Raw genomic sequence first — 18,077 nt, forward strand, 5'->3', positions numbered from 1 at the left:
TTTGGAAGCCATGTGACATAAACTTGGAAAGTTAGGATGAAACCTCATGAGCCGACTCATTTGTTTCATAGTATTTTGAATTTGTGTTGACATTCCATTTAGCTCCTTTCCTCTCCATATTTTGGTTGATTTTTAATTTTCTTGTGTGTTTTTCTTAGTTTCTTCTCTTTGGTGTCTCTTCTGAAATTTCATTCATTCATTCTTTCATTCATTTTGTGGGATTCATATGGAGTCTGGCTCCTATCAAAAGAAGAGATACTCTGCCATCTTGAATTTGTCTAACCTTAGATTTTGGAAACAATAGCTCTTATTTCTTCTATATTATCTGTAGTGCAGCTAGGTGGTACACTGAATAATGTGCTGGGTCCAGAGACAGGAGGACCTGAATTCAAATCCAGCCTCAGAATTTAGTAATTTTGTGACCCTGGGCAAGTCACTTAACACTGCCTCAGCTTCCTCATCTATAAAATGAGCTGGAGAAGGAAATTGACAAACCAGTACACTATCTTTGCCAAGAAAACCCCAAATGAGGTTACAAAGAGTTGGACATGTCTGAAACCACTGAACAATATATCTTAAGACTAAATAACAATGCTTTCCTTAGAATATAGTCAGGTTGGAATGTCAGCATAATCATTCTGTTTTTGTTTTTGTTTGTTTTTTAAAGCAATTGGGGTTAAGTAACTTGCTCAAGGTTACACAGCCAGTTATTTCTGGGTGTGGTGCTAAGTATCAGAGTCTGGATTCGATCCTAGGTCATCCCTACTCTGAGGCCGGTGCTCTTACTTACTGTGCCACCTGGCCACCCCTAAGAAATTGGGGTTAAGTAACTTGCTCAAGGTTACGAGGCCAGGTGTTTCTGGGTAGGTGTTAAGTGTCTGAGTCTGGATTCAATCCCAGGTCATCCTGACTCTGGGGCCAGTACTCTTACTCACTGTGCTACCTGGCTGCCCCAATTCTGTTTTTTATAAATAACAAACTGAGCCACTGGGATTGAAAGTGGCTTGCCCACCGTCACACAGGTGGGAAGTGTCTGGGCCAGGACTAACACTTAAATCATCAGTGGTCTTTCTGCTATGGCACAGTATTTAGGAAGATCCAAAGGCAAGTCTGTATTTTCCCATTGCATCTGGATGTTTGATCTGTGTAGATCATAGTAAAAGCTCCTTATAGATCATAGCTATAGCTCCCATTTTTACAGTGCATCATGGTTTGCAAAGCACAACAATCCTGCGAGAAGGAGAGGGCGTAGTTATTATTAGCTCCATTTAACATCTAAGGAAGCTGAGGCCCAGAAAGGTAATATGACTTGTCTATGCTTATACAGTGTCTCAGATGCTCCATCTCAATGCCTTATGGCAAATCCTAATGTTTCAAAGGAATTTTTTCTTCCTTATATCTCTTACTCTGCTTTTCCCCAGCTTCCAGAATGATATACCCAAGTACAGCTGCCAAGAAGGATGAAGCTGTGCCATAAATAGAAACTCAACAAGGGGCATCATGTTTCTCTAATCTCCAGTCCCTTTTCTTCCCTTCATCTACTATTGCTTTACTATAAAAGTAGTTGGCTTTGTTCTTTTCATATACTAAAATTGTGTTAGTTTATATTAGTCTTGTTTAATGATTGAGATGACCTTAGAATAGAGAACAGAGAATGCCCAGAGCTAGAGCAGTCCTTAGAACATAAGGCAGAGAAAAGTCAGAATTGAAGAGATTCTTAGACCACAAAATATAAAGAACTAAAAAACACAGAAAATCAGAGCTGAAAAGACTCTTTTAATATAGAATGTTAGAGGTGGGAGAACCATCATACAATATAAAGGATACAATGTTAGTACTGGAAGAGGTGGAAGATACCACAGACTATGGAAAATAAGATCTTAGTTGCAGAAAGGACGTTGGAGTATGGAATGGCAGAGCAGAACCATGGGAACAAAGAAAGTCAGGACTGGAAGGGATCTTCAAGGTTAATCTGGTCTGTTACAAATGAGAATACTGGGCCCCAAATGAAGGCAACAGGATCTGCTCCAAGTCAAACATTAAATTAGTGTCAGAGCCAGAACTAAATCTCAGATCTTCACACCTAGTGACTGTTGACAATACTATCAAATATGGTCCACAGAGAGCATGAAAACATCACCCACTCAGTTATTCATAGGTATGTTGGCAAAATGTTGGCTTTCTGGTTGTTGTTTTTTGGGGGGATTATGAAAGTAGGAGTGCCACTGGTGATCTTGCCAAACTCTGACCAATACCACCAAATATGGCTCAAGTCCTGAAAGAAAAATAGCTTTTAAAATCTACCTTTCAGACTTTTTTTTCCTATTGAGAGAAAATAAAAGCTTGTTAAGTGAAAAATAAAAGAAAATTTAAAAATCAATGTTCTTGAAATCTCAGGAACTAGATCCAAATTTTGATCCTGACATGAGTCCCCAGACATGTCACTCCCCTTAGGATCATAGAATCATAGATATGAAGTTAGAAGGGAGCTCAGAGGCCATGTAGTCGCATGCCCTTATTCTACAAATGAGGAAACTGAGGCTCGGGGAGGTTAATTCATTTTCTGAGGCCACATAACTAACAAGCATCAGAAGTTGTATTTACACCTAGGTCCTCAGACACCAGAGGCAGTGAGGTGGCACAGTTGACAAAGTGCCAGATCTGGAGTCAGGAAGACTCATCTCCTTGAGTTCAAATCTGGCCTCAGACACTTATTAGCTGTGTGACCCTGGGCAAGTCATTTAACCCTGTTTGACTCAGTTTCCTCACCTTTAAAATGATCTGGAGAAGTAAATGACAAAGCACTCCAGGATCTTTGCCAAGAAAACTCCAAATGGGGTCATGAAGAGTTGGACACGATTGAAAAATGACTTGAACAATGACAACCTCAGACCCCAGAGCCAATGTTCTAACCATTATACTATCTCTCTTACCTTTAAACCAGGGCCAATAAAAGCAGTTGAAAATTATGCTGCTTCTAATTTTCTCTGATAAAGGCCTCATTTCTCAAACATATAGAGAACTGAGTCAACTTTATAAAAAAAATAAGAGGCATTCCTCAATCGATAAATGATCAAAATATGTGAACACCCATTTTAGAAAAAAATATTGAACAATCCAATAATGAACTCCCTAGGAAAATGTCCCCAGGTTCAGATGGGTTCATGAGTGGATTCTACCAACATTAAAAAAAATACCAAAACAATTAATTGCAATACTACATAAACTATTTGGAAAAATAGCCAAAGAAGGAGTGCTACCAAACTCTTCTTATGACACCTAAACCAGGAAGAGCTAAAACAAAGAAAGAAAATTATAGATCTATTTCCCTTATGACTATTAATTTAAAAATTATAAATAAAATTCTAGCAAGGTGATTACAGCAATATATCATAAGGATTATATACTATAACCACATGGGATTTATTCCAGAAATGTGGGATTGGTTCAATATCAGGAAAATTATCAACATAATTGATCATATCAATAAAAAAACAGAAATCATATGATTATTTCAATAGATATTGAAAAATATTTTGACAAAATACAGTTCCCATTCCAGGTAAACACATGAGAGAACAAAGGAATAAAGGGAGTGTTACTTAAAATGATAAGCAGTATCTATTTAAAACCACTAGCAAGCATTATCTGCAATGAAGATAAGCTAGAAAACTTCTCAATAAGATTAGGGGTGAAGCAAGGATGCCCATTATCACCACTATTATTCAATATAGTACTAGAAATGCTATAAGAGAAAAAAAAAGAAATCAAAGGAATTAGAATACACAATGAAGAAACAAAACTATCACTCTTCACAGATAATTTGATGGTATACTTAGAGAACCCTAGAGAATCAACTAAAAAGATTCTTGAAATAATTAGCAATTTTAGCAAAGTTGCAGGATATAGGATAAACCCATATAAAAATCACCAGTATTTTCTTATGTGATCAAATAAGACACATCAGCAAGAGACAGAAAGAGAAATTCCATTTAAAATAACTGTAAACAATATAAAATACTTGGGAGTCTACCTGCCAAGACAAACCCAGGAACTATATAAACAAAATTATAAAAACACTTTTCACACAAATACAGTCAGATCTAATGTTAGAAAAATACCAATTGTTCATGGGTAGGCCAAGGCAACATAATAAAAATGACAACTCTGCCTAAATTAATTTATTTATTCAGTGACATACCAATCAAATTACCAAAACACTATTTGACAGAGCTAGAAAAAAATAACAACAAAATTCATCTGGAAGAACAAAAGGTCAAGAGTATCAAGGAAATTAATGAAAAAAAAAATACAAAGAAAGGCATATCTAGTGTCTGATAAACCCAAAGACCCCAGCTTTTTGTATAAGAACTCACTATTTGACAAAAACTGCTGAGGAAAACTGGAAAACAATAGAACACAAACTAGGTATAGACCAACATTTCACACCATTTACCAAGATAAGGTCTAAATGGGTGCATGATTTAGACATAAAGGGTGACACAATAAGCAAATTAGAGGAGCAAGGAATAATGTACCTGTCAGATCTATGGGGAAGGGAAGAATTCATGACCAAACAGGAGATAGAGAGCATTATGAAATGTAAGATAGATAATTTTGATTATATCAAATTAAAAAAAAACTAATAATTTTTACAGCAAGTGTCTCTGATAAAGGTCTTTTTTTTCTCAAATATATAGAGAACTGATTCAGATTTTTAAGAATAAAAGCCATTCTCTGACTGATAAAAGTCAAAGGATATGAACAATCAGTTTTCAGATGAAGAAATCCAAGCTATCTATAGGCATATGAAGAAGTGCTCTAAATCACTTTTGACTAAAGAAATACAAATTAAAACAACTCTGAGGTACCACCTCACATCTATCAGATCAGCTAATATGAGAACAAAAGCAAAATGATAAATGTTGGAGAGGATGTGGGAAAATTGGCACACTAATGAACTATTGGTGGAGTTACAAACTGATCCAACCATTCTGGAGAACAATTCAAAACTATACCCAAATATGTATATATATAACCAAACTGTGCATACCCTTTGATCCAGCAATACTGCTACTAGGGCTGTTCCTCAAAGAGATCATTAAAAAGGGAAAAGGACCTACATGTGCAAAAATATTTATAGCAGTCTTTTTTTATAGTGGCAAAATATTGGAAATTGATTGGGGAATCCATTGGGGAATGATTGAACAATCTATGATATATGAATATAATGGAATACTACTGTGCAATAAAAAATGATGAGCAGGCAGATTTCAGAAAAACCTGAAAAGACTTGTATGAACCAATACAAAGTTAAATGAGCAGAACCAAGAAAACATTGTACCTAGTTCAGCTTTATTGTGTGATAATCAACTATGAATGACTCTGCTCTTCTCAACAACATAATGATCCAAGACAAGCACAAAAGACTCAGAAAGGAAAATGTTATCCACATCCAGATAAAGATACTGATAGACTCTGAATGCAGATTGAAGCCCATTTTTTTACTTAACTCTTTCTCATGTTTTTCCCTTTTGATCTATTTCTGCTTTCACAACTGCAACTAATATGGAAATATGCTTTACATGATAGCACATGTATAACCTATACCAAATTGCCTGCTGTTTTCAGAAGAGGGGAAGGAGGGAGGAAGAAAAATTTGCAACTCAAAATCTTGTAAAAAATGAATGATAAAGGGGCAGCCAGGTGGCTCAGCAAGTAAGAGCACCAGCTCCAGTGTCGGGATGACTGGAGGATCAAATCTGGGCTCAGATATTTAGCACCCACCCAGAAATAACTGGCCATGTAACCTTGAGCAAGTTACTTAACCCCGACTGCTTTAAAAAAAAAAAAGAATGATAAAAAATTTGTCTTGACATGTAATTGGGAGGAGGGGAAATAAAATACTATTAAAAAACAAAACAAACAAAAATACAAACAGTTTTCAGATGAAGTAATCAAATCTATCTATAGCTATATGGAAGAAATGCTCTAACTCGCTATTTATTGGAGAAATGCAAATTAAAACAATATTGAAGTTTTACCTCATACCTATTAGATTGGCTAACAAGACAGAAAAGGAAAACTACAAATGCTGGAGGGGATGTGGGGAAAATGAGACATTAATGCACTATTGGTGGAGTTATGAACTGTTTCAACAATTTTGTAGAGCAATTTGGAACTATGCCCAAAGGGCTATAAAATCATGCATACCCTCTAACTTAGTAATACCACTAGTGAGTCTGTATCCCAAAAGAGATTCAAGAGAAAAACAAAAGGGAAAAGGACTTATATGTACAAAAATATTTATAGCAGCTCTTTTTGGGGGGCCTAAGTTGGACAAGTTGTAATATTTGCTTATGATGGAATACTATTGTGCTATAAGAAATGATGAACAAGATAGTGTCAGAAAAACCTGGAAAGACTTACATGAGCTGATGTAAAGTAAAATGTACTGTGTACAAAGTAACAGCAATATTGTAAGATGATCAGCTGAGAATGACTTAGCTATTCTCAGCAATACAATGATCTAAGACAACTCTGAAGAATTTAGATGAAAAATGCAATTCATCCCCAGAGACAGAACTAATGGTGTCTGAATACAGACTGAAGTATACTATTTTACATTCCTTATTTTTTCCTGAAGTTTTTTGCTTTTTGTTTGTTTGGGTTTTTTGTTTGTTTATGTTTTCTTTTACAACATATCTATTATGGAAATATTTTTGCATTACTACACATGTATAACCTATATTGAAAAGAATTTGGAACTCAAAGTTTTAAAAACAAATGTAAAAATTGTTTTTACATGTAACTGGGGAAAAATAAAATACTAAATAAAAAATCTAGATAGGAGGAGTCACAACTAAAAAGAAAAGATAGAAAAAATCCTGGAAAGACTTACATGAGCTGATGCAAAGTGAAATGTGCTGTGTACAAAGTAACAGCAATATTGTAAGATGATCAGCTGTGAATGACGTAACTACTCTCAGCAGTACAACTCCAAGACAACTCTGAAGGACTTATGATGAAAAATGCTTTCCATCCCCAGAGAAAGGATTAATGATGTATGAATACAGATTAAATCATACTTTTTTTTACTTTATTTTTCTGGAGGGTTTTTTTCTTTTTGCCCTGTGCTTTCTTTCACATGACTAATAAGGAAATGTTTTGCATGACTACACATGTACAACCTATATCAAATCAAGTGCCTTCTCGATGGGGAGGGGAGGAGGAAGTGAGAGTATCTGGAACTCAAGAGTTTTAAAATGAATGTTTAAAATTATTTTTATATGTAATTGGGGAAAAATAAAATACTAAATCAATTCAAAAAAAAAGAAAAATATGCTTCTTGTTCAGAAATCAGCCTGCCTCCTGGGATCCAGAAGACAGATCAAAGTCTTCTCTGTCATTTATGAGTTGAGCGACCTTCAACAAGTCATTCCTGCTTTCTATGTTCTGGCTTCTTCTTCTGTAAAGTCAGATTAAGCAGACTCAGATTAGTTTCCTTCTTGGGTTATCATAAATAACATAAGTTGTAAACTTTCAAGCACTGTTCAAATTGGAGCTTGACTGGGGAGGAAAAGCTAATGCACACTTCCTGATAGTTCTCTGTACCTCACCCTGCCAGAGGAGAGCTTACAAATGCATACCAAACACCACAGATCGCTTCAGTGTCTTGACATTCTCTGAATACACCCAATAATAGACATCTTATTCTGGAAGATGAAAATTGCCTCTGTGAAGCAATTGCTCTGGGAAGGTCAGGGATTGAAATGAAAGATTATTTAGTAAATACTGCCCCAAGTTTGATCGGGTGCTGGGTTTGAAATCATTTGTTTGCCTGGAAGTGGGACATGAGCTGCTGCATGGTTGGGCTTCTCCAGTCCTTCTCTGTCCCTTAACTATACCCTGATTGAAATGAGAGGCTTCAGCATGCCAGATTTTCCCTTCTGTGGGGATGCCAGCTGATGATTTCTGAGGATTCAGTGCCTTCTAGTTTGGGGATGCACAGTCCAATTCCATCCAGATTACAAACACCTGTGACTCCTGGATAGTGGCAGACATTCTATAAAGTACCATTGTAGACCTATAGTCATGAGATTAACTAATGTTCCTGGGGCGTTGTGACCTTAAAACCCTTTTTTTAAGTAGGGCAGCGTGTAGTACAGTGGAAAGAGCACTGACTCTGGAGTCCTGGGTTCAAATTTTACCTCCAATGTCTACTACCTATGTGACCTTAACTTAACTTAAGTCACTTAACTTCCATAGGGCTTCATCTCCTTATCTGTAAAATGAGAGCACTGGACTAGACAGCCTCTGAGGTTTCTAGGTCTATAGTCCTGTTGATCCTTACAGAAACTGGGTGAGGTAAGTAGTATGCATATTATTAACCCCATTGCACAGATGAGGAAACTGAAGCAAAGTGACCTTTCTAAGGTCTTTTTAGCAATCATGAAAATATGGATTCTATTACCTCCATGCATCCTCTTTGTCATCATTATTGACATTTATATAGCAGTTTAGATATATTTCCTTATTTAATACGTACAATTTAATACATTGAGGTAGGCGCTACAGGCATCCATATCCCGAATTTACAGGAAACTGAGGCTCAGAAAGGCTAAGTGTCTTGCTTATGATCACACAGCAAAAATAAGATACAAGACAATCCCAAAAGACTTATGGTAAAAAATACTATCCGCCTTTGGAGAAGAACTGATGGTATCTGAATACAGAATGAAGCATATTCTTTTCTTCTTTCTTTCTTTTCTTTCCTTTCCTCCTTCCTTCCTTCTCAAGTTTTCTTGCACCAAATGACTAATATGGAAATATGTTTTACATAGGTGTGCATGTATAACCTATATTAGATTGCTTACTATCTCAGGAATGGGAGAGGGGAAGGAGGAAAGGATAGAATCTAGAACTTAAAATTTAAAAAAAAAAAGAATGTTAAAAATTGTTTTTACATATAATCGGCGAAAAAATGAAATATTATTTTTAAAAATGTCACAGAGCAAAACACAAGCATTGGAAATAGGATTTGAACCCAAGTCTTACTGATTCTAAAGCCAGCCATCTATCTACTATGTTACCTTGCTGATTGCTGTTGGGGGTAAGTGTTGAGTAGGGCCCTGTTTTAAAAATATCTAACAATGTCTATTGGATCTTTCTTTTTATCATTAGAATATATTTCCTCTGCCACTTGGTATAATTCCAAATTGCTTTCCAGATGGGTCGAACTCTTCTTGGAAAGAAATTTGGAATAAGTCTATACCCTGTGTTCTGTTTTAAGGTCCTTTCTTGTTCTAGCATTCTCTGAAGGATGTACTTAGCTACTGGAGAGGACATTATATGAGTGTAACAAGCCAGGCTTCAAGTTCAGGGAAATAGGGTTTGAACAATCCCCACAGAGGGAGGATGTGAGGGTGAGTGCTTTGGGAAGTGCCACAGAGGAAACACATTAAAAATACTAGGATTCCCAACTATCCCTGATTCTCAGATAACTTAAAGCTATGAATCCATGCCATTACTATCCTAAGTAAATGGTAACAGGCAAGATGCAATTAATACCCAAGAGTTTAACAGTCATAAAACCACTTGGGAGCCAGGACAGAGCTGGCAACATGGGTGCTTGTTTCAAAATATGGTGTTTGCTGTCTCTATGTTTGTGTGAGGGAAGAAGGGATGAAAAGAAGAAAAAAGTCAGGTCAAGTCCTTTTTGTAATAATTACATCTACTATTGGGGCTGTTCATATTATGGCTTATACTCCATTCTGCCCTTTGAGCCTCAGTTTACTCCTTTGAAAAATGGAGGTAATATTTTTATTCATTTATTAAATCCCCCTTCTGATGCCTTGGGGTGATATGGCAGAGTGCCAACCACCGTGAACCACCCCTTATTGGCAATTTCCCCCAGGGTCCCAACATCCTAGGTCTGAATGTGGCTCATTAATAAATTTCTGTCATTGAGGGATAGATTTTTCTGTCTTGTGTAGTACCTGGATAACTATCTACAAAGACTGTAATCTTATGATGAAATAATTGATACTTAAAATACTTAAGGAATATTTATCCTGCCTTCCTCACAGAACTTTTGTAAAGCTCAGATGAAAGAATGTATGCAAATAAAGTTGCAAAGGTAGCCATAAAGTGTTATAAAATATGCCTTGGTTCATAAAAATTTTAATATATTATTATAAAACAGAAATCATCTCATTTCCATCCATGGCATCATTATTCTGAAGCATGGGTGGCAATGGAACATGGCTAGGCAGCACCAACAGCCTAGCTAAACAGGAAGGTCTTGAACAATAGTCCTAGGCTAAGCTGGTGGGGCCTGGAGTCAAAAAGGAAAACTGAGTAGGTCAGCTATGGTTCAGAGTTGCATTCATAATGAGATATAATCAAATTGTATTATATGCTGTCAAGTATTACTAATTTAATTCAACAAATATTTATATAAGCCTCCATTCTCTCTCTCTGTATGTATGCACATATATGTGTATATGTGTGTATATATGTCTGCATATACATACATACACACATAGATGACACATAGATCTTCATCCATATAAAATGCTTAGGAAAATAATCTTCATTTACATTGAGGCTACCCTTGACTGGGGCTATTCGTACCAAGCAGGAATTATTTCATAAGAGACCACATCTTTGCTATCAAACAATAAACTGAAAAACAAGTCCAAAATACAAGATCCAGTTGTTGTTTATTGTCTACAAAACATTTTTTGGCTTGATAAAGCAAAAGTGAACTTAGAGACTAGTCAGCCAATCTTGGAACTATTTGTAGAATTTTTAATATACTTGATAGCTATACTTGCTACATATCCCAAATCCTCTTTTCTTCAGTCGGAGAGTTTTGTAGGAACAGTTTTCTCTTGGGCCAAATTCTTATCTTTTTTGGATTTCGGTCCTGAGGTATCTGAGCTGTTAAAACATTATCTTCTTTTTATAGGTGTATATAAATTAAGCAGCAGATTTCATTCTTCATCTGTAAGTTCCATAGATGTCTGCAATGGGGAGAAGGAGGAATGATTTTCTTACAACTCTCTGAAGTACATGGTCTGAGCCCATCTTAGGGACAGTTAGGTGGTGCACTGAGTCTGGAGTTAGGAAGACCTGACTTCAAATCTGACCTCAGACACTTCCTAGGTGTGTGACCCTGGTTGCCTCAGTTTCCTCATCTGTAAAATCAGGATAACATCTACTTCCAGAGTTGTTATGAGGATCAAATGAAATAATAATTATAAAGTGCTTAGCACATAGAAAGTACTACATACAAATTTATTATTATTATAATTAATTATTGTCTTGGTCAAGATGGCAGAGTAGAAACATGACCTCCAAGCACTCCAGCTTCCACCTTCCCCAATCAATGTAAAAAGGGGACTCTGAACAAACTTTGGAGCTGCAGAACCCACAAAATGATACAGAGAAGCTAACTTCCTGCTGAGGACAGCCCAGTAGGCCGGCAGGAATCAGCCAGGGCAGTGCTCTGGGAGCAGAGCCCAGGCCCGGGTGAGCAAGGTTTTAGCCTTAGGGTGGGTCTGACCAGCCGCTGGCTGGAGGGACTCCAGATTAGCAGCAACTGTGGCTGTTTCCAAAATTATCAACACATATATGTGAAGGAAAAAGTGAGAGGTCAGTGTAGTCTGGACTTTGGGACCCAGTAAGTGGGAGTGCATGGCTTTTGCCTCCATGGCGAGAAGCTGCTGAGATGCTGGCATAGCCAGCCAGTGCCACGTGGCAGCTTCAGCTCCCAGCCTTCAGAGTGTAGGGCGACCAAGTGACCAGGCTGAGGGGTAATCACTCTTGCTTTAACCTGCTTGGATCTGGATTGCGGTCTAGGGTGGTGTTCCTGGGGTGCATGATCAGCTTGCCAGAGCCTGTGTGAAAAAATCCCAGTGTTTGAAATGAAAGCTCCCCTGTCTGGTGGCAGAGTCCTACTGTGAGAAAAAGCCCAGGGGTCAAGTGACTGAGGCGCAACATGACTAGGCAAAGGAAACAAAGCAGACAGAAGATTCCAACATTAGACTCCTATTTTGGGGACAAAAAGGAGCAAAGCATGGAACAGGAGGAAGAAAGCAAAGTCAGAACTCCTGCACCAAAAGCTTCAAAGGAAAATGCAAGCTGGTTACAGGCCATAGAGGACCTTAAGAAGCAGATAAGAGAAGTGGAGGAAAAATTGGGAAGAGAAATGAGAACGATGCAAGAAAATTACAAAATGAGAGTCAACAGCCTGACTGAGGAAAATAACACCTTAAAAAACAGACCAACTCAAATGGCAAAGGAGACTCAAAGAGGCAATGAGAAGAATGCCTTAAAAGCCAAATTTTCCAGATGGAAAAAAAAATCTCAAAAGCTTACTGAGGAGAATCATTGCTTCAGAATTAGATTGGAGCAAATGGAAGCTAATGACTTTAAGAGAAATCAAGATGATGTTAAATAGATCCAAACAAATGAAAGAGTAGAAGGAAATGTGAAATATCTTATGGGAAAAACCACTGACCTGGAAAATAGATTCAGGAAAGATAATTTAAAAAATTATTGGATTACCTGAAAGCCATGATCAAAATAAGAATCTAGAAATCATCCTCCAGGAAGTTCTCAAAGAAAACTGCCTTGATGTTTTAGAACCAGAGGGCAAAATAGAGGTTGAAAGAATCCACCAATCACCTCCTGAAAAAGATCCCAAAAAGAAAACTCCTAGGAATATTATAGCCAGGTTCTGGAATTCCCAGATTAAGGAGAGAATATTATAAGTAGTCAGGAAGAAACAATTTGAATATTGTGGAAACACAATCAGGATAACCCAGGATCTGGCAGCTTCTACACTGAGTGATTGAAGGGCTTGGAATATGATATTCTGGAGGGCAAAGGAACTGGGATTAAAACAAAGAATCACCTACCCAGCAAAACTGAGTATCATGTTTCAGGGGAATATATGGTCATTCAGTGGAATAGAGGACTTTCAAGCATTCTTGATGAAAAAACTAGAGTTGAATAGAAAATTTGACATTCAGATACAAGAAGCATGAGAAGGTAAGCAGGGAGAAGAAATCATAAGAAACTTATCAAGGTTGAACTATTAACATTCCTACATGGGAAAAACAATAATTGTAACTGATGAAACTTTTCTCAGTATGAAAATAGTTTAAGGGAATATATATATATATATATATATATATATATATATGAGTATATGGGCATATGAATACATATGTGAATGTGTGTATATATGTTTACAGGTATACATAGATAGAGGGCACAGGACTAATTTAACAGGAAGGGATGATACTTAAAAGGTGAAATTAAGAGGTGAGAGGAATATAATGAGAGGAGATGGGGAGAGACAGAATGGGGTTAACTATCTCATACAGAAGAGGCAAGGGAAAATGGTTACAATGGAGGGGAAGAATAGGAAGGCAAAAGGGAATGGGTCAACCCTATTCCCATTGAATTTGGCTTGGGGAGGGAATGAAATACACACTAAATAGGGTATCTCACCCTGCAGGAGAGATGGGGGGAAGGGGATGAGAGGGGGGATGATGGAAGGGAGGGCAGGCTGGGGGGGGAGGCGGGAGCACCCACTTTTGAAAAGGGACAGGATCAAAGTAGAGAATAGAACAAGTGGGAGGTGGGATAGGAGGGAGGGAAATATAGTCAGTCTTTTACAATATATCTACTATGTTATTGTTTTGCATAGCCACACATATACAACCTATACTGAACTGCTTATCTTCCCAGTAAGGTGGGTGACAAGGGAGGAAGGGAATGAATCTGGAATTCAAAGTGTTAAAATCAAATGTTTACATACATACATACATGCATATATATACTATTATTAATACTATTTTACTTGTTATTGGGAAATAAGATATACAGGCACTGGGGCATAGAGATCCACCATGCCCTACTGGAAAAGTTGAAAGGGGTATGGGAGAAAATATGGGAGAGAGCTTATTGGAGGAGGGGATATCCTGCAGGACTGCTATTTTGGGGTGATGAGTAGGGGAAAAATGGGGAGAAAATTTGCAACTCAAAATCTGGCGGAAATGAATGATGTAAATCAGGAAAAAAAATAAAGTATTCATATAAAAATGGAAAATAAAAACAAAAAAGAAAAGCAAAAAAAATATTGTCTTTACCTGGTGGGTTGCCTCAGAGATCTCATTATTGGTTGGCCCCATTCTGAATCTGTATGGTGAACTCAGAGGCAGGTAGAGAGAAACCAGCTGCTTGTCAGGTAGACCCCATGTTCTGGCTTTCACTCTAGCACCCACAGCTGTTCTGATTCTATCTTCATTGGCCTACTCATTCCAGCTCCGACACATCTATCACTTACAGGCTCTACCACCTCCACTGCAGCCCCCAGTTCCTAACTTGTGGTGCTGCCATCACCAATGACACATGGCTGTCTCTCCCCTTCCTCAACATCCATTCCCGTTGCCAGTCCTGGGAGAGAGATGAGAAAAGAGAAAATGGAATCCTGTCTCTCTGTCACACCAGCCATCCTTATAGAGAGGCCTTCACCAGAAAATCAACAATCCTAGGAGTGAAGAGACTTCAAGAAATTACACAGCTCCTTTATTGATGCCAGACTTCTTCTGAATCCAATGGTACCTCTTTTTAAAACAAATATCCTACCAATATTGTTTTATGTCTATAAGTCATGGCATGCTGCAATGGCTGAAACATTTAAATAAAGATTCACTAGGGGTCAACAAGAGACACACGCTTGAGTGTGTGGAGGCTGCATGGAAAAATACATAGGGAACTATGTAGGGGAACTGGGGTCAAGGGTGTCACTGAAGAAACATATCATCTAAAAGTGGGCTGGTCATGTGTCAAGACTGAGAGCTTAGTAAATGCTCATTGAATTGAAATGAATTGAATTGAATTGACAGGAGCAAATATTTTGTAGGCAAACATTTTGCCTGCTCCTCTAGGTAGACAGACATAGACCCCTAAACACACACAAGCATATGACATATTCTGTCTGTTGTATCAACATACCATGTCAAACCTTCTTTTCTCTTACCTTTGAAATCCAGTGTGTAATTCAAGAGAGACAAGATCCATTTGTTTCTTATTTACAGACCTTTATGAGTTGTCCAAAAAGCTTTGGGCCGTTTTATTAAACCTTTAAAGTTTCTTTTTTGTTTTCTCTCATAAGCAGGAAATGACTTTGTGCCAAGTCTAAGTGACCTGGAACCTCAGAGGTTCATGCTTAGTTCAAAGCCACCAAACCATGAATATAAGGTAGGCTGAAAACTTTGCAGAGTCCATTTCCCCAAATATGCACAGTCAGCACCAAATCAACTAATTGCTTTTTAAAAAAAGTTTTATTGATGTTTCTTTTTTTTCCCTACTCTTCCCCACCCCTTCTCCTTTCTAACAAAGAAGTAAAGTTAACAAAATAAATCACCACATTGTCTATGCTTTAAAATGTATATCTCACCCACACCTGGAATTCCCTTACCTACAGTTCACATGATCTTCAGTACAACAATGGAATCAGGGGACTTGAGTTCAAATTCTTCCTCAGATGCCTATTACCTGTGTAATTTGGAAAAGTAATTTAACCTTCCTGGACCTCAATTTCCTTGTGTGTAAAATGAAAGTTAGCCTTGGAGATCTTTTTCAGATCTAGATCTATGATGTTATGACCCTTTGAATATACCACAATTTGTTCAATCATTCTCCAATTGGTAGTCACCCATCTTCCTTCCAGATATTTGCTCCAAAAAAGTGCTGCTAAAAATGTTTTCATGTGTATGGAATGATTTCTTCTGTCTTTGTCTTCCTTGACATATATGGCTGGTAGTAGTACTGCTGGGTCAAAGAGCATGTAAAGTGTTAACTTTTCAAATTATTTTCCAGAAAAGTTGAACCAATCTGCAGTTCTTCCAACAGTGTATTAGTATACCTGTCTTCCCATGGCACCCCCAGAAATTTCCACTTTCACTTTTGGTCATCTTTGAAAATATGGTCAGTATGACAACCAACTGATTATCAGTCATTCTGAGGTTCAGCTTCTAACCTCTATTTGCCTCAGTTTCTTCTTCTGTAAAATGAGGTCTCAAATGAGGATTGTGAGGATCAAATGAAATAACATTTGTAAAGGACTTCATAAGCCTAAACTCACCATATAAATGTTTGCTATCATGTGTAAGAGTTGGGGAAAGATATTGGAGAAGCAAACATAAAAAATGGTGTAATCTCTGACCTCAGAGGAATTTTACCTAGGGCAGGAGGTGGGACCAGGACATGGACACAAAGACAAAGAATACCAGGTAGAAGGTGTTGATGGCTGTAGAAGAGCCCATCAAAGAGATCTAGGAGCATCTGAGGAGGCAGAAGATATATCTGGCTGGGAGAATCTGGGAAGGATACATGGAAATGATGGCTCCTAAAGTGTGCCTGGAAGGGAGGAAAAGATTCTTCAAGTCAGAGATGAGGAGAGAGTGCATTCCATGAATGAAGGAAAATCAATGTCATTGCATTAAGACAGGAATTGGCATGGGGAGTTTGGGAAGCAGCTAGTGGTCTGCTTTGGCTGAAAAATCAAATGGATGAAGAAGAGAACATAAATTAAGGCTACAAAGGGAGGTTGATTCCGTAGACAAGAGAGCAGAATGAACACTAGGCTAAGGAAATGGTATTTTATCCAAGAAGAAATGGGAAGCTATGGCAGGATTTAGAGCAGTGACATGACCAAAAATGCCTGGTTCAGGCTGAGGCTGGGTTATCATTTACTGGGAATGCAGTAGAAAAGATGCCTACTTGAGCATGGGCTTTTCCTGGATGACCTCTAAGGTCATTTCTAGTTTTGTGCCTTTGTTCTTATGACTGGGGTATGAGCCAAGCCCCACAGTCTTGTCCCCACTTAATTATATCCCCTGAGATTACCTCCAGACCAACAATAATAGCTCTTTGGAAAAGTCCCAGTAGCCTCTAGTCAATGTTGGCCCTTGGTCATATTGTGAAATAAGGGTAACTTGTCTTTGGAAGCCATCCACATCTTCTTTCTTTGTACCTCTCCCTGCTCCTGTCATCAAAATAATTACTAACATTTATAACGTTCTCCAAGTTCATTTTCTGTATCTTCTCTCCTTCAGTCCTCACAACAACCTCTTCAGGGAGGTGCCATTATTATTTTTACATATAAGGAAACTGAAGCTCATGGAGGTTAGAGACTGACCCCTGGTCTGAGTCAGGATTGGAACTTGATCTTCCTGGCTCCACATTCAGGGATTATCCATTGTTCTTCTTAGTTGCCTCTATAACAATAACTGGTTTAATATATCCCTTTACAATATATCCTTTTACAATTTGCAAAGCACTTTAATACATTAACTCATCTGATCTGGAAGACAGGTACTCTCATTATCCCTGTTTTACAGATGAGGAAACAGGCTGAGATGTGTTAATTGACTTACCCAGTGAGTGTCACACTTCTAACAAGTATCTGAGACAGGATTTGAACCAGTCTTCTTCACATTAAGCCAAGGACCCTCTACTCTGCCCAGGCTTCTGCTACCTGCAAATTATCCAGTAACAAGAACATCGTGATGGGTAAGGGCTTCCTTTGCTAAGCATCCTAATCAGATGCCTTACTATAGAATAGAGATAAGCCTGGTTTCTCAAAGGCCATGCCCATAGATGACAAGGTCTAGAAGGTCCCACTCCCCTGGAAAGGCTTCAGATGAAAGTCAAGAGATGATCTCTTGGGTCTACCATCTAGGGATCAGGTGAGTATTAACTCAGAACTGAGAGGAGAACTGTTGATCAGCAGGTTGGCCCTTGGGCAGGAACATTTTCAGCTGCTACAACTCATGAAGACTGTCCATTTTATTCCCTTTCTGGTCCTGTTCCTGACTTTCTCATGCTTTTACTGTTATTCCAGGTCTCCTCACCCTGGAACATCTCACCCTGGCATTTTAAGCTAATATAAAGTCCTTTCATCACCACCACAATCTGAGATGGGAAGTGTAAGTGGTGATCCCCACTGACAGATCAGCTGAGAACCAAGGTCAGGGTGAGATCTGTCTAAGTTC

The sequence above is a fragment of the Petaurus breviceps genome, unplaced genomic scaffold (assembly GCF_028583685.1).
Source record: "Petaurus breviceps papuanus isolate PSGF00001 unplaced genomic scaffold, PetGlider_PUasm1.0 140, whole genome shotgun sequence".
Lineage (NCBI taxonomy): Eukaryota > Metazoa > Chordata > Mammalia > Diprotodontia > Petauridae > Petaurus > Petaurus breviceps.